Below are 16,539 nucleotides of genomic sequence, written 5' to 3'. Positions count from 1 at the left end.
ACAAATCGGATAAAAATTGTGACCTCTATAGGGTCCACAAGCTAAAAACGTGATTTTTCGTACAATCTGGGGCCATAATCCATGAAGTTTCAGTCCGTTACATGTCAATATCGAAAGCAACCGAGATTTTTTGGAGATAAACCTATATTTTAAGTTTTGTCAAAATCGGATAAGAATTGTGACCTGTAGAGTGTCCAAAAACAATTGTGGACGGACCCACTCAGAGGAGTTGTGCATATTTTGGCTTGTGGGTTGCACCGCAGTTACAGTGCGTACAGAATCCAGTTCTAGGGTGCACATTATGTCCGTAATCTTAAAAGCTGCAACTCAAAATAAAATGAGAAAGGTAGAATTTAAAGTTACTCTTTTATCGAGATAAGTCAAGTTTGAAGTTCAAAACCAAGAAAGAATGTAGCTGTACTGAAGCGAGGCGATTGTCTCTTCACTGTCATTTACAATAACTTGTTTTAGGTGTATTAATTCCATTTCTAGGGTTCTGTTCCTAACCTTTCTAAACATGCTAATCCAGAAAATTGAGTCGGATTTTCATACAAACTGGGAAAAACAAGCAAAGTATTATACTTCAAACTTCCGTTTTGATACTCTTTTCAAATCAGTTTCTTTTTCTCGAGATTCAATTGTTGAGCTAACCTATTGTTGTGTGTGCCCATATTTTGCTAGGAAAGGGTTCCTAGTTGTTAAATTTGATGACATATCTCCTTTATTACATCACATTTCAATTAAAGAATCACCCCCACCCCCTTCTCTTATGATATGATTCATGATGATTAAGTAATTTGCAATGCATATTTTTCTTCAAATATGAGGTGCAACCCTTGACTAGAAAATGGCAGCACTGATCTCCCCTTTGACTACATAGATTTTCAAATTCAAGACTCAAATTCCCTCAGTCCGAAATTATGAGGTGATCGAGGATGATTGAATGGTTTAGTAAGTTGCAGCACACAAGTAGGTCTTTTTCTTCGAAACAATGAGGTGCAACTCAAGATTATAAAAAAATATGGTTACACTTATCTCCCCTTTGACTACATAGCTTTTCAAATTCAAGACTCAAATTCCCTCAGTCCGAAATTTTGAGGTGATCGAGGACGATTGCATGATTTAGGCAAGGATGGCAAATAGCCTAGATTACAGTGTACAGTATACAACATTATTGTAAAACAAAACCCATGATTTTCTCTCCAACCTATTTGACAAAAAAAAGATCAATTGAAAATATAAATTATAGATGTATGCTCCCTATTGCCCTCCAACTGGCCTGGAGGAGGGAATGGGAAGGGCTGTTTCACAGAGTTCAATGAAATGATGAAAGAAATACCAAATCATTATGCATATCAACTTGGTTGAAATCTTTCACAATTGTACTTGAGAAAAACATGATATTGAAAATTAGTTCTTTTTTGGGGAATAGGCATCTTACTAACCAAATCAAAATAGTCCATAAGGAATACACGAATGAGATGCAAAGCTGATTAGGGGCATGTACAGTGAGCCAGAAAGATGTGATTAACTAAAATACTTGATTTAACGGAATTTGTTTACCACCGGTAACGTATCTAAGAGACCTTATAACAATTATGGTCGGTTTTCATACCACCCATACGTTCAACAGGTAATAAAATCTACTTTGTGGCCCGCTGCATAGCCCCGAAATCGGTCTTGCATCTAATTTGTGAAAAGTCTACTGTGACTTCAGTACAAATAATCAAATTTTACATTACATATAGACAATCATTATATATGACTTCACTCTACTTAAACAATATAAGTATCCCCTTCATTTGAACAAACTTCAGAAAGGACATTTTAAGCATAATGTAAACCAAATTTGGATGAAATCCCTTCAGTGGTTTCAGAGAAGACTTTTAAAGTGACGGCCGTTTTTGCCTTTTTGGACCCCTGGTGGCCCAAACTTCTTCATTTGAACAATCAAAGGATCACGTGTGACAAATTCGGTTGAAATCCATCCAATATTTTTGGAGAAGTCGAAAATGTAAAGTGTGTAGATACAGACCACGACAGGTGTCACATAAGCCCTCTGGATCTATCTACTAGGGCTTGCCGACATTGGTCATAGTAATATCGCGATATTTATTCAAATAATGTCTGTGTAAATATCGCGAAACTTGCTATTCATTCAAAACAAAAGGATTGATGTAAGATGCGAAGCGTTACTGTGAAAACGCCACCAGTGGGCCAGTGCTTTCAATGATTTTTTTTTATCAGGACACCCTAATACCAGTAGACGAAATTTGCTTTAGAAAGAATTATTTTGATTTAGATTCATGAAGATTGCTTATGTTATAGAATCCTTTTAGATTCTTGCAAAAAAGGACAAAATTCTAGAGCCAAATTCTAATAATTAACAATATATCGCGATACATTTGTTTTGAAGATATATTATCGTGATGACGATATTTCGAGATATTAAGAAGACAGCAATATAATACTATAGATAGGAATTTGGATGCCTGCACTGAAAAAAAACTTGTGTTGAAACAACACAAACTTGTGTTGTTTTCAACACAAGTTAGGTGTCTCTATTTAACAACACAAACTTGTGTTGAAACAACACAAACTTGTGTTAAATGTTGAAACAACACAAGACTTGTGTTAAAATTTACCAAACAACACAAACTTGTGTTGAAACTTGTGTGAAAATCTACACAATACTTGTGTCGAAACTTGTGTTGAAGTTTCTGAAACTTGTGTTGAAATTTCTGAAACTTGTGTTGAAATTTCTGAAACTTGTGTTGAAATTTCTGAAACTTGTGTGGTTTCATAAAAACTTGTGTATAACCATTTTCCCTCAATTTAGCAATCTTTCCCATGCAGCCCCCCACCCCTTTTGCTCTGTTTAACCTGTAAAGTTTGATAAATGAGGTAACAATAATTATATTTGTTAAATTATCATTTATTCATAAAATGATAGGAAAAAGTAAATTAACACCACCAAATCAAAACTAAATAGATATCATTTGAAATGTTAACAGAAAAACAGAGATATAATTCTAATACTAATAAAAATTTTGTTATACTTTGCCCCCCTGCCCCCCACATCACAAAATTCAAAATAGCTATTTAATTTTTTCTTTACCCGAAAACAAGAACTGAGAAAAGAAAGATCCCTACCCCATACCCCAAAAATATATAATTCAAATATATCTAAATTTAATAACATCCAAACCAAGCCCTAATTAGATTAATTATGCACTAAATTGAAATACTTTCAGAAACTGAAAAGTGCTACAAAGTCATTACAAGTGATTTGTGAGGCATCTAGAAATAACTAGCATACACAGAAAACTAACAAAAGAAAAATGCACTATTTTGCAGGAGTAATAAATTGATGTAGAACCTTTTCCTCAAACAAAATGAATATTTTGTACATAAAAGGAGCAAAGCATCAAGATTACAGGATTGAAAAATAAAAAAATATCAGAGAAAATCGCAAACATTAAATAATATGTACAAAATATATATAAATAATCACAAGTCAAAAGCAAGGAGGAGCCACTGTGGTTCAGTGAGTGCATTGGCCTAGAAATTTCAACTAGATTTTCCGACATAGTTCCCACACATCAGTAGTGTAGGACATGGCAAGGGATAATTGGGTATAAGCCCAGAATTGAAACTACCCCCACTGCGTTTACTTTAAAGAACCCTTGACAATTGAATTATCTGACTCAATGACAGACCCTTCTGATCCAATGTGCGTGTGTTAACCATTCGGCCCTCCTGGGTTCCCTTTAAACAACCCTTGACAGATGAAATATTTGATATAAGAGTAGGTTGTAGGGCAGAATCACCATAATAACACAGAAAAGTAGGATATTAAACCCTATTTCATTTCATAAGCAAGGGAAAGTCACCTTAATGTAGGTCAAGGTTTTTTGTAATTCTGGGTATATTTGATCTACATTTGGTTTCTAGACTATGCCTATTAAATACTTTATGATTTCCGACCAAATTCTAAGTGATTTATATGTCACTTTACATTCTATATTATACATAAATTTCTGTAGAGAATTAAAATCTAATTGTGTTTGGGATGAATATTTAACAGTAAAAACAAAAAAAAATATTCAAAAATTGGGTCAAATGCATTCTTTTCCAGAATTATGCTTGGGATCTCTTGTTGTTATCATACATCAAATAATCTTCCAGCCTAAAAAATAAAAAGTAGGCAATAAGAATACTTTCTTACTATTTATGGTTCACAATGTTTAAATAAACAATTTATTTTGCCACATCTAGACTGAGTCTCTATTTTGTTTCATCTTTGGGTAACACTTATTGTGTCTTGTCCAGTAACAGACCCAGGCAGATTATTATATTTTATTTCCATCGACAACAAATTGGATATCACCTATTAAAATCTATTTGAAAAGTAAAATATTGTCCATTTTTATACTGCTATTTACTGTAAAAATACACATAGGGTCTATCACAACTTGAAGAAAATCAATGGATGTGATTGTCAAAAATCAAGAATGCCAAGACTTGAATAGGAGAGTCCTAGGCATTGCCCCAAGAAGAATAACTAGATTACCAATCAAGTGTATAGAACTAGTTGATGATTAAAAATACAAATATGTATGTTACTTACATTTTACCTGATTATCAAGCCCTGTGAGAAAAAGTTTCCATAATATGAATAGCCATTTCCAACTGTCTTGATCTTTCTGATGTAGTTAACTGAGAAAAAAAACATACTATGTTTTAGTTGACTTAAATCGATTCAATATTTAAATAGACGAAAGTTTTAATTTAATTAAATTGTATTGTAATGTGTTGGTTTGCTTTGTCACAGATGAGACAAAATGAAAAAAATGAAATGAAATGGGGTTTGGCGTCCTACTGTTCAGCTTCGACTGGGCTGATGAGGTTGGGCATATGCCATACAGTGTGCCACGAGAGAAATTTTGCCGGGTACCGTGACCCTAAGGCCTACTCTTGTATCAAATTCTAACTGCCAGGGGCTCTTTTACATGCACGCCAATGTGTACACGGGACCACGTTTTTTTGTTCAATCTGAACGACTAGACAGCTGTCCTTGTAAGGCCCCCCGTACTGCATCGTCTTACTGCAAACCCGCGACCTTAAAATATGCAAACCAGTGTCTAACCCACTTGGTCACCATGGGTCCCCACAGATGAGATAGTCATATCTACATGTATCTGGACATTAGTAAGATTCTGTCTGTGCACATACATGTAAGTGTACAGTTTTACTATACTAAACTGAATTTTAAATTTCAAAATATTAAAATGAAATCGAGGTTTATGTCACATCAGCTCCAACCGGGCTATATTGTGCCAAACACATTATGGTGAGATTCTAAAATACCACAACAACAATCTTTTCTATTAGAATTGAACACTCACCCTCCAAAAACACCTATGAGAAATCATAGGTGCTCAAATCACCATTTCTTCAGCTCTTTCTTTTCCCATATTTGGGTTTTTTGACTTATTTTATTATATGATCTTTGATTTGCTATGGCATCTAATATGGAAACTGAAAAATATGAATATGTGACATGTAATTAACTGTTTAAGATACCTTACCATATACAAACTGTGTGATATCTAAAACCATTTTAATCCCAAAGATATTACCTAAGCCGTGAAAATCTGTTTTAATAACCCTTGTTTGTCATGTGATTTGAGAGTCACAGTAATTAAAAGAGAGCCGTGTGGCTTAGTGTGTAAGGCACTGGCTTGCTACCCGGGAGGTTGCGGGTTCGCTCCCAGTGTTGACCGAGAAAGCTCATTTGGATTTTTCAGCATGGATTCCCTGTCTAGTCGTCATGGTGGCTAAGTGGGTAAGACGCTGGCTCGCTAGCCTGGAGGTCGTGTGGCTTAGTGTGTAAGGCACTGGCTTGCTACCCGGGAGGTTGCGGGTTCGCTCCCAGTGTTGACCGAGAAAGCTCATTTGGATTTTTCAGCATGGATTCCCTGTCTAGTCGTCATGGTGGCTAAGTGGGTAAGACGCTGGCTCGCTAGCCTGGAGGTCGGGTGTTCGATCCCTGCATTGGCCGAGAAAGTTCACCCAGATTTTCCGTCGTGGTTTCCTCTTGTAAGTGATGCAGGACGGAGGGCCTGACAAGGACAGCTGTCTAGTCATTCGGATGAAATGAAAAAACGAGATCCCGTTTACACGTTAACGTGCACGTAATAGATCCCTTGACAGTTGGAATTCGATACACCGCAGTGCCGCTGTCCGGGCAAAATTTCCCTCATAGCACACTGTGTGGTGTATGCCTGTCTTCATTAGCCCAGTTCGGAGCAAAACAGTAGGACGTTAAACCCCATTTCATTTCATTTCTAGTCGTTTCAATGGAACACAAAACCTGAGGTCCCATTGGCGTGCATTTAAGCCGATAGTATGGTAGTTGGAATTTGTTGGCTGTAGCACCCGTGTCACAGTTCGACTGCTAGTTTGCGATACCCACTCGATATGAATGAGTGGTGATTGGCTAATGAATTCTAAAATCAGACGAATGCTTCGGCGAAGCGGACACACCACTCAAATACAATTCGGCCAAATATATCAAACATGTTTGATTCGGGCGTATGTCAGTGGATAAACTAGGTGAAGTTTAGCGCCAATTGATTCAGCCAAATCCTTTGGCTAGTTTATCCAGCACTGAAGATTTAAGTTTGTACTTTCTTTATATGCAAATATCACATTTGAAAGAGGCTGTAAGCCTACTTTCTTTATATGCAAATATCTTATTTGAAATAGGCCATTATTATGTGATTCCCCACTTGAATGTGATTAGGAATAGGGTCGCCTGTCCAGCCTTGCGGGTTTTCTCCGGGTCCTCCGGTTTCCTCCCTTTCCTAAATACCCCTAGGGTGTATTCGAAACAGTGTTCCGGTGCAGAGAACGGACGGAGAATGGGTTCTTGTCGGACTTGAGCAGTCTGGAATGCGTTCACGAACACATTCCCGTTCTCAAATCCCACACTACCTCATAGCTGGTGTGAGGGAGAACAAACATGGTCGACGTATCGATAACTGCTGAGAAAACAGCATCATGGGTGCATTTATTAATTTAAAAGTTTAATAACGTTCGAAAATTGGATGTAGTATGTGGCCAGTATAACATGAAGTAAGTTAGGTTGCCAGGCAACGAAACATATGCCCACAGCAGTTTAATCGTTTGCGCAGTCAACAGGGATTGTCGCATATTCATTCTTTTGTAGGTAATGTGGGCATTTACAAGAAAATTTCATACAAGATTATAATTTTCGTCGTTTGTGGGTTTACAAAGGTTCTACAAACTGAAACAAGGGCCTTAATTGTTGAAATTTGACAGATTTTTTTGTTTTGTGTTTTACTAATTTAAATAATGCATACAATTTTCATACAAATCGGATGATAATTTTGTTGTTCGTGCGTTCACAAGGTTCGAAAAAGTGAAACAAGGGCCACAACTCTAGACATAATTCACAGAAATCGCAGAAATTTAATAGACGTCTTCGTTTCACTAATTTAAAAGATTTAAATGAATTTCACAAAGTGAAACAAGGGCCATAACTCCAGAAGAAACTAACAGAAATTATTGAAATTAAATAGGATTCATCTCATTAAAATAAACAACATATCAATTTTAAAATAATCAGTTCTGTAGACGACGGACAAACCTACGGACGAGGGCGTATCAAAAGGTGATGTAATCGTCATCCAAAGAATTGAAAAGGAGTAAAACGGTGTCATAATTTATCAAAATTATGCTTAATAGCGAAGTAAATACTAAACAAGTTATCGTAACAGATTGTATGAATTTAATTCATCTTGTTACCATGGATACCGTTCTCTCATGTTCGAGACTCATGAAAGTGTTTTCATGTTCTTCAGCCGTTGTCGAACCTGCGCAAACACTGTTTCTAATACACTCCTACGGTACGCGCAAGCAAATCATTCAAATAAAATTGAACAATATTAGCCTCGAAATTACCTAGCGCCAGTAAGTATAAAGGATCTATCCGACAAACACTAACAACAACTCTAGGTTGATTACATGTAGTTTCCGTGGCGTATTCCCAATAAGCGTTAGAAACAAAGATATACACCCTTAATCCCGGTGCCGATAAATGTTGGGTTGTGTGGAACATGCTAACAAATCTCAGGTACGATATATGTTTGATTCTGGTTGAGAACAGCATGAGAGCAACATGATTGTTTTCATTGGAGATGAGACGCAAATATTCAAAGGGGTCAGACAAACTCTAAACCAACCACGTTCCCTTCACTGAGTCCCTTCAAAGGAGGCCCTGTCTGTCTACCTGTGGAATAACATGCATTTGTATCTGTTAAATTTGTGTGGTAGACAGATTGATATTATTTATATAACGTCTTACCCCAAACAAATTGCAAAAGAAACCATGAAGTTTCTGAGAGCGATATTTCGTAATTAGTGTGCTTTAATGGTGGGAGAATAAATAATTAAATTTTTCAAACACAAACTGGTCATATATAAAATAGCATTTTCTGACAAGACCAGCGATAATCTCGTAAGATATGACTTTTACTATGTCTATTAAATGGTTTTCGACGTCTCTTCAAGGTCACCGTCTTGCGCCAAAGTCGTGAAACGCACCGTCGGGGGATTTGTTGGGGCCTGTCTCCCCCAGGAAAATTTCTAGAAATTTCAAGTCGGTCTTGCCTGGCAGTGAATACGGCAACCTGAAAGTGGTCGATTTTAATGTAGACATCTGAACTCCAATCAACAAATCAATCAACCAGGCTGTTGTCGTTGCATTCACATGACACCAGACGTGTCACCGATGAAACAAATATGCCTGAAACAAATGTCGCTGTTAGTGCGACCCATTTGTGACAATTTCAAGGTCCCAAATAATAGTCCTTTTTTACTATTAATAGTAATTCAATCAGTAAGTGCTATTTACCTTATAATAGTCGTCTTGGCTTTTACCCGACATTACACAAAACACCAATGGTAACTGTCGGGTGGTCTCTCCAGTCTTAATGAAGGCGTGTATGGAAAACAGCTGAGACCATGGCTTGTTCACCACCCGAAAAGTTGCATCCATATACCAAGTTTTTGCGCGTGCGAGTAGTTGCATCTGTCTATCAGTACAAAAAATGTGATGGCGCCTTTCCCCAACTTTTACTCTTTTTTGATAAAATCCCGGTGCACTATGATCGATGAAATCTTCGTCAAGCTAAAACAAAAAATAAATAAAAAAGTACATTTAAGTACATGTTAATAAATAAATAAAATTGTACATTTAATTACATGTTAATAAATTCTTATATACATGAGTATTTAATTGCATGAGTACTTACGCTTGACGACACGTCAGTGGGATCTTTTGGTCGCAGAGTCTGTCGGGTTCTTTATAGCGACCTTACAAGTGCTGCAATGGGTGGTCTGCTATGAATGGGTTCTTCTGCAGAACCGACACTGGATAAAACTCTCTCCGCTATTGAGGAACATGCCTTGGTAAAAACATTTCCTTTGGCTTCATGCTTTGCCTGTAATGATAAGATAAAACATATTAAACTACAAATATATTATTGGTTTATTTATATTATAACTAGAGTTAATTATGCAGAATTAATATAACACAACATACACAGATGGCAATAGAATGAGACAGTGTTCAGAAAAAGGGCGGAAGAAGACTACCTGTCCTACTTGATTCTAGGACATATATATAGCATGGACCTACTTGATTCGACCAATTTAATACAAGGAAATGAATGGCATAGTGTGTGGCAAGTGAATTTAGTGAACTTTAAACCCCATTTACTCGCCCTCTCTCTACAGAGATAAATACTTTTCGTGTTACATACAATAACAATTATTGGCCATTATTAAAAAAATATATTAAAAGGAAATGAAATTCTGTTACCTGTTTTTCTTTGTGTAGTACATGCTAACATCAATGACTGGGAAAAAAAATAACGAAACTGTAGAGAAACTTCTGAATCATTGAAAGTCTAATATTAGGCCTACACATTGATGACATTGATATAAAAAAAAAGGCTGATTTGTTTGTTGTTGTTTTTTTCTTTTACAGAAATAAGATTACATTTCAACTAAACAACTAACACAAAAGTTAGTATCTAGCTATAGTCCATGTCTGGATATACATTTCTCCTTTTGCCCGAACGTCTATAAAAATCAAAGATGGCGGCCAATAATTGCAACCGGGTATTACTATAAAATCAAGACAGATTCTTACCTGCTGGTCCTAGTCGGCGGTTTCTTGCAATTATAAGTATATGAACAACGGTGTAGCGCCGATTAGCTAATAATAATTAAGCACGATTTCAGAAAAATTAAGACAGATTCATTAGATTGCTGAATTAGCGGAACACTTTTAGAACACATCAAAAAAATTTTCTTTGTGGCGCCATTATATAAATAGACTTCCGGTGCAGTCAGTGGCAGTAGTTCTAAATCTGACTGTTTTAAACGAAACGAATTATTATATACATAGAAGCTATATATACATGTTAAATTAAATACACGGTTTTATTTTTTGTAAAAATTTACAAACCTGCGGTCTGGTATTCTATGTGACCATTATAATTTTTTTTAAAATATCACGGCTAAAGCACCCTGTTGATGCTAACTTCACTACATCTATCTAACTGAATGTCGCTGATATAATATCAAAGAAAGAATTTGTCGCAATGACTAAAGTATAGATACTTCTTCTTAGTTAGTTGTATTTTAAGTCCGCTTCCACCGAAGTGATATCGCAGACAAAAAGTATAGATAACTTGGAGAACCATTATATCAATAAGTCGATTATGAGATACACGTGGATGATCAATTAAATTTGATTGGTTACTTTTCAGTTAACCAATACTGTCCAATTTCGATTACATCAACCAATTACATTATTAAGAGTTTTACTCATTTTTTTTGTTCATTGTACATTGAATCAATTTTCGAAAACACCAGGGTGCTGAAAATCACATGTACACTATATATTCATTTGATCTATCAGTTTATTGGGTCAATAAAAAAAGACAGACATTTAACTTTACAGACAACTTAACATCAATTAACATTCAAGTCTGTCTGGCAATTGTCTGATTAATTGGTACTCACACCCTTCCAGTGAAGAACAGCATGTGATTTTCGAGATGTGAATTAAGCCCTTTATTACTTTTCTTAAAACTTGACGACTCCCGAATTCAGACTTTGTATGGAGTTTTTTTTTTAAAAAGAAAACAAATCTTGGAAGGTACACATTACTTGTGTTAATGATATGAAAAAAACACAAGATTTTATAAATCGACACAAGTTTGTGTTAATGCAATGCAAAACAACACATAACTTGTGTAGATTAGTTTTAACACAAGTACTTGTGTTGAGATCCAACACAAGTGTTTTTTCAGTGTGTATTTATCACAATATCATTGACCTGATGGGCCCACCCCATACACATGTAGCCGAACCAACAAAAATTATTTTTTCAATTTATCAATCATTCTATACATTTTTTTTTTCAGAACGTCTTTCTTTCTTTTCCAAATAACCCCTTCCAATTTCTTGCTGACTTTCATAGCTCCACGACAATCTTTTGGTGAAGGCCTAGTTTTAGATTCAAAGTTTTTCTCAAATAGGTGCCTTAATGCAGTTTGTTCCTCTTCTGTCCATTTTGATTTACCATTTAATGTTGCCTTTTTGCCTGGTTTCGGTTGATCATCTTCATGTGTTTCTAATTTATCTAATAAATCAGGTTCAAAAACTTCGTTCTCCAATTTCTTTTCTTAACCAAAAACTATGCAAACATATTAAAGGTTGAAAGTAGGTCTACGAAAGGAAAAAACATCTACATGTATATTCTCACATATCATTGAGCCCATGCGCCATTGGTCCAACATTCTATTGATGTTCTATATTCCCATCTTTAAGAGAATGTTTCTATCATTGTTCACCTTTCAAGACACCTAGTAGTAGAACAACTTTTTAAATTCTAAATCAGAAATGTCTAGAATAGGCTATCAAAAAGGACTAAAGACTCTAAAAACATGTCCTTTTTTTAAGAAATCTCTTAAGACCTAACTCTTTAAATCTGTTTACCCTTAGTGTCAATAACTATTTTGTTTATGGTAATTTGACCAGTTAGGACATTTATTTTGTTCATTCCTTCAATGTGTTTATATGTTTCTTGTGTCATTGTTATTTTCATGTTTTAAAGATATCTTGAGCAACCAGTTTACTGAAAGTCATGCAATTTTTCTATCACCTTCCCCTTTAAGTCATAATCAAATTACTTTATGTATGAAAGCCGCCTCAATATAATCAGGGTCCGAAGAGACTTAAATTCATACCTTCCCGCGTATGGTCAGAATTTCCTGTGATTCTAACAATTTTATTTCAAATGATGTCAAATCGCCAACTAAATGTTCACATCCGTCTCCCTTCTTTCTATTTTCAAGGGAGGTTTAAATTAAAAGGATTGTGGAATTGTGCCTAAAGGTTAGACTCTAAATCTTTGTAATAACTGCTAAAAAAAACAAAAATACAGAACAAGCACACTAATAAACAACGTTTCTTATCATATACAATGCATTTGAGATGAGTTTTGTATTTACCTTTATGCTTGTAATTCTCCTGTTCTTCTATTATATAGAACAACTTCGCTTAAATAGCTTCAGCAACCTTTAGGAATTTATCATAACTGCAGTGTTTGGTATCAAGATCTAAGCTGGTTATTGCATCTTCCAGATACATGTAACAGTTTAATTTTACAATATCTTCAGGAACAGGCAACTTCGTATGCGTGTTGTATTTCCTCTCTTCCAATAGAACAGTAGCCAATTTAGCAGCTCTAGTTCCCCAAAAGATCTCCATTGTTTTGGGAAGATCTTCTGCATGTTTGCGACATTCAGGCTGCGCATTCATAATTGATAGTCCAATCTTGCCATTTATAATTCTCTTTATATCAAAGCCTAATTTTCGTGCATTGCTGGGTTTTTGTAAATATCTTCAGAAAGAACAGAAGCTGTCATTAACGTAGCACGTACTATATGATCAAAAAACTGAGGTTTTAAGTAGAACCATAGATCCTGCTCCTGTTCAAATGGTTCGATTTCGCGTAGATTGATTAATAATCTAGCGCATAATCTCATTATCTGTGCCGTATAAGTCCCACGCATAAGTTTGTTTCCTACGTTTTTTTTCCATCCAGGAGTTGCCTAGTTGCACAATTAGTCCATCTTTTCTGGCTGTATTAGCGATGTGATCCATTTGAATACGTGAATAAACTTCTTTTACCAATATTTGAGAAGCCAATGGTTTTATTCTCCCACAAATTACATCGGATTGCGTCACTAATGAAGAAGAGGAAGTCTCTTTTTGAATGGAACAGGTCGCACAGGATTTCTGGTGATGTCGCATCAGATTCTTGCTTATCCATAGGTAGCAGTTTGGACAGGGGCCATAGTCTTGTACCTTAAAAGACTTCAAAGGTCTTCTCTCTAAAATAATTTCCCCTTTTCCCCTGTTCAAAGATTTCATATTAAATTCATGATTAAATTTTCCTCTTAATAAGGTTCTTAACTGTCTTGAGCGCTGTGGGTCCTTCTCATCATGTATTGCTTTCAGATCAGAATTCGCATGTGCAGGAAGTGTTAAATTTCGTGTTATATATTGCGAAAAATTTGAAACCTTGACTTCGCACAAACTACAATATTGGTAGCTATTATATACCCTACCTATTTTCTTTCTTTTACCAGTTTTAGTGTTTTCTTCTTTCAACACCTTAAATACATAAATGTTTGGTTGATCTTCTGCCCTCCGGATGGTCTCTTCATCTAGATCTTCATCACTCTCAGAATCATTCATTGCTTCAGCATACTTCAATTTACAGGAATCAACATAATTTTGAAATGAATGAGTGGTTTCCATTTCATCTGGCGTAGTAGCTATGATTGTGTCATTTTTGTTGAAAGTTGAAGGCCCAGCAACTTCAAAAGATAAATCTAAAGGCGGGCTTGTATCTTTCCCAGACAGTATTGGAAATATTTCACTCACATCGCTGTTTTCACAGCTGTCAGAAACATATTCATTAGTACACGAATCTGTCGATGGGCTAAGGACATACTCGGAACCACTAGAAAAGAGATCATCTTCGGATAAAGTTTGGTTATTTAATGGCACCGGTAACTGTAGTTGTGAGTTGTTAGTTTGACTATACTCTTCATCGGATAAAGTTTGGTTATTTAATGGCAGCGGTACATATAGTTGTGAGTTGTTAGTTTGGCTATACTCTTCATCAGATAAAGTTTGTTTATTTAATGGTAGCGGTAACTGTAGTTGTGAGTTGTTAGTTTGACTATGCTCTTCATCGGATAAAGTTTGGTTATTTAATGGCAGCGGTAACTGTAGTTGTGAGTTGTTAGTTTGACTATACTCTTCATCGGACGTACTTTCTGTATTTGTCAACTATAACAAAAAAATATGAATTAATGAACAAGAACAAAATCAACCATAATTTTAGTAATACTATAATAGTAGTTAAAGAAAAGAGTGCACTTAACCCCACTTTATTACTGGGTAGAGGCCTTTTTAGCTTTTGTATTCTTGTATAGGTTTCACAAGTTAACATCGATTTTGTTATGTAACAATGAATATTTAATAGACTGACCAAATGAAACTTGAAAGTGAAATGAAATGGAGTTTAACGTCCCACTGTTCTGCTCCGAACTGGGCTAATGAAGACGGCCTACTTTTATATCGAATTCAAACTGTCAAGGGATATTTTATGTACACACCAATGTGTACACGGGACCTCGCTTTTTTGTCCAATCCAAACGACTAGACAGCTGTCATTGTCAGGCCTCCCGCCCTGCATCACTGACAAGAGAGTACCATAGTTGAAAATCTGGATGAACTTTTTCGACCAATGCAGGGATCTAACAACCGACCTCAAGGCTAGCGAGCCAGCGTTTTACCCACCGTGACCCCCGCCCCCAACTTTAAAGTAAGCCAATAAAATACTTATAATGAAAGCCACCAACTTTAAAGTAAGCCAATAAAATACTTATAATAAAAGCGATTGAAGTAGACCTAATTAGTGTTGCTTCGTTTCGGGTTAGGAATGCAACTTAATTTTTAAGGAATACTGTACATGTACATGTATGATAGACTGCAAAGAAATGAACCTACCCTCTGCCCATTTGAGGCCTTCTACGAAACATCTCAATGTATTCTTTAATTTTTTCTTTTGTAGCGTTTCTGAAAAGCCAGAATTACACATGCATCACTAATAAAAACATGTTTTAACCACCTTGACAAAATTAATACATTTAACCCTATTAAGGCAGGGCTTTTCAAGGGCTCCTAAAGCACCCTAAGGGCTAGATAGACAGTTTGGCTTCCCCCAGTCCTTTTCTTTATGAATAAAATATTGTACACATAGATCTTTGGGTTATAAACTTACATTTCAAGTTTCAACAAAATCGGATAAAAATTGTGACCTCTATAGGGTCCACCACCTTGATATATACTATTCAAAAAAAGTAGGGGATATTTGATTTTGGGGGCATAATACTAAAATATGCAAATGACTACGAAAAAAGTCACTATAGAACCTAACAGGAGAAACATTTCCAGTTACATGTGACGCCCAAACGCACCAATAGCTACCGCATGGAATGCAGGTGATGCTTGGGATCATCATGGGGGTCCAACCCAAGATTTGCACGACTCTGACTTTGAATGTTACAGTCATTGTGGCATTGAATTCCAGGGTGGAAACATCAGTTTAATTGTTTTAGTGACCAGAAAACAAATTTTGATATGCGTCGGCTTACCCAAAATGAAAGGTTACGTGCCCTTGGCATGCTACAGATCGGCACAACACAGGCGGTTGTGGCGCGGACGATGAATGTTTCTCAGTCTGTCATAAGCAGGCTATGGTCCAGATACCGTGATACACAATCTGTACAGGACAGACCACGCTCAGGTCGACCAAGGGCGACAACTCAAGCCCAGGATCGATTTATCCGTACCTTGGCCTTGAGAAATCGTGTCATCACAGCAAATCAGATCAGCGCTCGTCTTCAAACAGACACTGATGTGAGAGTGAGTGGCCAGACGATTCGGAATCGACTGCATAGGGGTCACCTACCTTCGCGCCCGACGTCCTCGCGTGATCCCTTGTTTGAGAGATCATCACATTCAGGCAAGACGTCGTTGGTGTAGGGATCGTCAACACTCGGATAATCGACGCTGGAGCAATGTGATGTTTTCAGATGAGTCAAGGTTCACTGTTGATTTTTTGGACAGACGTAGGAGGGTGTGGCGTCGTCGAAACGAGCGCTTCCAAGACGTTAACGTCATCAGACATGATCGATTTGGGGGTGGTTCTGTTATGGTGTGGGGAGGCATCACTGTTGCTGGAAGAACGGCTTTACATGTTGTTGCAGGGCGTGTTACAGGCCAGTACTACCGGGACAACATCTTGGCAGTCCATGTTGTGCCGTTCGCACGATGTCATGGCCGCCGTTTCATCTT

At 36.5% G+C, this 16,539-nt stretch overlaps 1 long non-coding RNA gene across 2 annotated transcripts; it reads right to left on the bottom strand.

The window, feature by feature from the left end:
- Positions 1 to 4,426: 4,426 nt before the first annotated feature.
- LOC126808785 (uncharacterized) lies at positions 4,427 to 10,239 on the bottom strand. Of its 2 annotated transcripts, none has more exons than XR_007674761.2 (5): positions 9,632 to 9,719; positions 9,342 to 9,530; positions 8,942 to 9,217; positions 5,409 to 5,541; positions 4,427 to 4,719 (listed from the first exon to the last, which is right to left on the bottom strand). It is a non-coding gene; the product is annotated as an uncharacterized LOC126808785 (long non-coding RNA). The 2 variants fall into 2 exon arrangements; XR_007674760.2 differs by lacking the exon at positions 9,632 to 9,719 and adding an exon at positions 9,911 to 10,239 and having other exon boundaries at positions 4,620 to 4,719.
- Between the last annotated feature and the right edge of the window lie 6,300 nt (positions 10,240 to 16,539).

This window comes from Patella vulgata, chromosome 1 (assembly GCF_932274485.2).
Source record: "Patella vulgata chromosome 1, xgPatVulg1.2, whole genome shotgun sequence".
Lineage (NCBI taxonomy): Eukaryota > Metazoa > Mollusca > Gastropoda > Patellidae > Patella > Patella vulgata.
This window is presented reverse-complemented; position numbering and strand designations above follow the sequence as displayed.